Source organism: Haemaphysalis longicornis, unplaced genomic scaffold, assembly GCF_048455015.1.
Source record: "Haemaphysalis longicornis isolate Haplotype H1 unplaced genomic scaffold, Haemaphysalis longicornis Haplotype H1 scaffold_17, whole genome shotgun sequence".
In the NCBI taxonomy this organism is placed as follows: Eukaryota; Metazoa; Arthropoda; class Arachnida; order Ixodida; family Ixodidae; genus Haemaphysalis; species Haemaphysalis longicornis.
Window position 1 is genome coordinate 9,302,896 of NW_027526276.1, and position 3,131 is coordinate 9,306,026.

The 3,131-nt window shown below is 50.4% G+C and overlaps 1 pseudogene; it reads right to left on the reverse strand.

Moving 5' to 3' along the window:
• Nucleotides 1–1,788: 1,788 nt before the first annotated feature.
• On the reverse strand, nucleotides 1,789–2,352 carry LOC144166362 (uncharacterized; annotated as a pseudogene).
• Nucleotides 2,353–3,131: the final 779 nt, after the last annotated feature.

Sequence of the window (3,131 nt, forward strand, 5' to 3'; positions counted from 1 at the left end):
CTGCCGCGACGCTGTTCTCTCGACTAGATACAAATTCAGGGTTCCATCAAATAACGCTCGATGAAGAAACTTCTAAAATCTGCACGTTCTCCATGCCCATCGGCCGGTACCGTTTTTTGCGATTGCCGCTTGGTATATCATCGGCATCTGAGGTTTTTCAGAAAACCTTAACAGAAATTTTTGATGGCCTTCCGGGTGTCCGGGTGTACGTTGATGATGTTCTTATCTGGGGCACAACTCGGCAAGAGCATGACGCCCGCCTGAGGTCGGCACTACGAGTAGCCCAACAAGCTGGCTTAACGTTTAACCCGGCCAAATGCACAATCGGCGTACAGGAGATAGAGTATCTCGGTGACGTCATCAGCAAGGAGGGCATCAGGCCGAGCCCCTCCTTGATAAAATGTATGCTCCAGACGCCTGCGCCGGAGGACAAATCGGCGGTCCAACAATCGGCGTACAGGAGATAGAGTATCTCGGTGACGTCATCAGCAAGGACGGCATCAGGCCGAGCCCCTCCTTAATAAAATGTATGCTCCAGACGCCTGCGCCGGAGGACAAATCGGCGGTACAAAGAATGCTAGGAGTCGCCAAATATTTCGGCAAATACCTCCCATCACTAGCCGAAAGTAGAACTCTCTTGCGAGGCCTGCTGAAGCGAGATACAATGTTTGAATGGAGTGCAAACCACGCGCTTGAGTGGGAGCAACTTTGCGCTGACCTCAGCAGGCAGCCCGTACTGTCAGTGTTCGACGCCACGAAAGCCACGAAAGTATCGTGCGATGCATCGCAGAACGGTATCAGAGCGGCGCTGCTTCAGTGCAACAATGACACATGGAACCCGGTCGCCTATGCCTCCCGTGTGCTAACTCAAGCAGAGCAGCGTTATTCGCAAATTGAGAAGGAAGCGATGGCTTGCGTTTACGGCTGCGAATGCTTTCACCACTTCGTGTAATGCCGAAAGGTTATCATAGATACCGACCATCACCCTTTGCTCGCTATCGCCCAGAAACCCATTGGTGATATGCCGCCCCGCCTGCAACGATTTTTCCTGCGATTGATACGCTATGACACAGAAATGCGATTCATTCCAGGAAAGCAGCTTCTACTGGCTGACATGCTGTCACGGGCGCCCACCTCAAGTTATGCCAGTGATGTCGGGAGCGATGATGTGGAAGTGCACGCCGTAAGTGTCGTTTCATCTCTTGTCATTGATGACACATGGAAACAACTAGCAGCAGAAACGAGTCAGGACTCGTATATTAAAGTGGTGCTGCACAGTTTGGAACACGGGCTACGTATAGAGGGACCGTTGAGACCATTCTCTACATAGCTGACGCAGGTGAAAGGTGTCCTCTTGAAATGATGTAAGCTGGTAATTCCCAAGAGTTTGAGGAAAGTCACTTTAGAAAGAATTCACCGAGGACACATGGGCATCAACAAATGCAAAGAAAGGGCAAGGCTACTTGTATTTTGGCCTGGCATTAAAGCCAACATTGATGCATTCGTGCAGAAATGTGCAGTGTGCAAGAAGTACCAGTATACTCAGCCGCAAGAACCTTTAATGATGCGCCCGGTGCCCGAGATGCCGTGGCAAAAAGTTGGCATTAATATCTTCGAGTACGGTGGACGGTCGTACCTCAGAGTATGCGACGCGCTGTCAAATATTCCGGAAGTGGAGCAGTTGCGAGACACATCGGCGAGCTCTGTCATTCAGGCAACCAGCGCCATATTTTCTAGGTACGGCATTCCCCTGGAAGTCCTGTCAGATAATGGCCCGCAATTTTTTTGTCACGAGTTCAGGTCCTTTTCAAGGGCATACGAATTCAGACACATCACATCCAGTCCAGGATATTCGCAATCGAATGGTTTGGCTGAGAAAGGCGTCCTGGTTATTAAGAGAATCCTGAAAAAAACGCATGAAGCAAAGCAAGATTTCTGGCTCGGTCTTCATGCTTACAGGACAACGCCACTGGAAAGCGGCATGGCCCCAGCGGAGATATTGCAAGGCAGAAGACTGCGCAACACCCTGCCGGACATGGAGACCGGACCGGAACAATCCATCGGGAAGCGCTCCCAGACCAAACGCCCTGGAAGACTGCTGGCGCCACTCGAAACAGGGGCCATGGTTCGTCTGCGTTCCAAAGGAGCATGGACGAAGAAAGCTAAAGTTGTGAGGCCTTCCGGGCATCCAAGGTCCTACGACGTCACGACAGAAAGGCGGCAGCTGTGACGGAATCGTCGACATTTGCTGCTAACCAGCGAGGACTTCAGCCCAGACCTTCCCGAAAGCGTCGAGGACGAAGCACCGTCTGCTACGGCGCATGAGGTTCCAGTCGCGTTGCCGGGGTACATGCCCGCAGCCCCGATCCCGGGCACAACAGCTACACAAGTTCCAAGAAGTTCGGAGGAATAACGCAACGCGCCGAGACGGCTGGCTTACAACGAAAACTTTGTAAAAATGCCGTGAATGAGTGCTTAACATTTTGTGAGCCTTTCAATTGTGTTCACGTGTCAATTGTTTTATACACCAAGGAGGATGTATCATATCTTGCGCAGCATGCGCCTCGTGTCAAACCGATACGATAGTGCGGCGAGGGTACACACCCTTTCCTGTCTCGCTAGGTATATAAACACTGCTACAATAAAGATGCGGCCTTCTTCCCATCGCAACCCTGCGTCATGCCTCGCTCGATCGCGCTAGCGATACAGTAAGTGATCCGTGGGGAGTGAACTTGCTGCTTCAATATATAGGTTGTTTGTGACTATGAACTTCAGCCTTGACAAATATTTCCAGCTGTCTGCATCTTTATGAGAAGTTTATGGCGGTTTTAAGTCCTATACAGCTAATAGTGCGGCAGCAGCAAAATCGTCGCTTTACGCACGAGCGAACTTGACAAGTGCATGACAAAAGCAACCACGTGAGTTACAAAATGAACGACTCGACTTCATCGCAATTTTTTGTTCTTGGTGCGGCCATGTTCACGCAAGCGCCTTTTGCAGAAGTGTACCGTTTTTCGACGACATATGCTGGGAAGCATGCCGATACGCTGACAAATTTTTTACGGTTGGTTGTTGACAAGTCCTTTTCACCCAGTGTAAAACTCTAAACAAGGATCTCTCACTTTAAATTC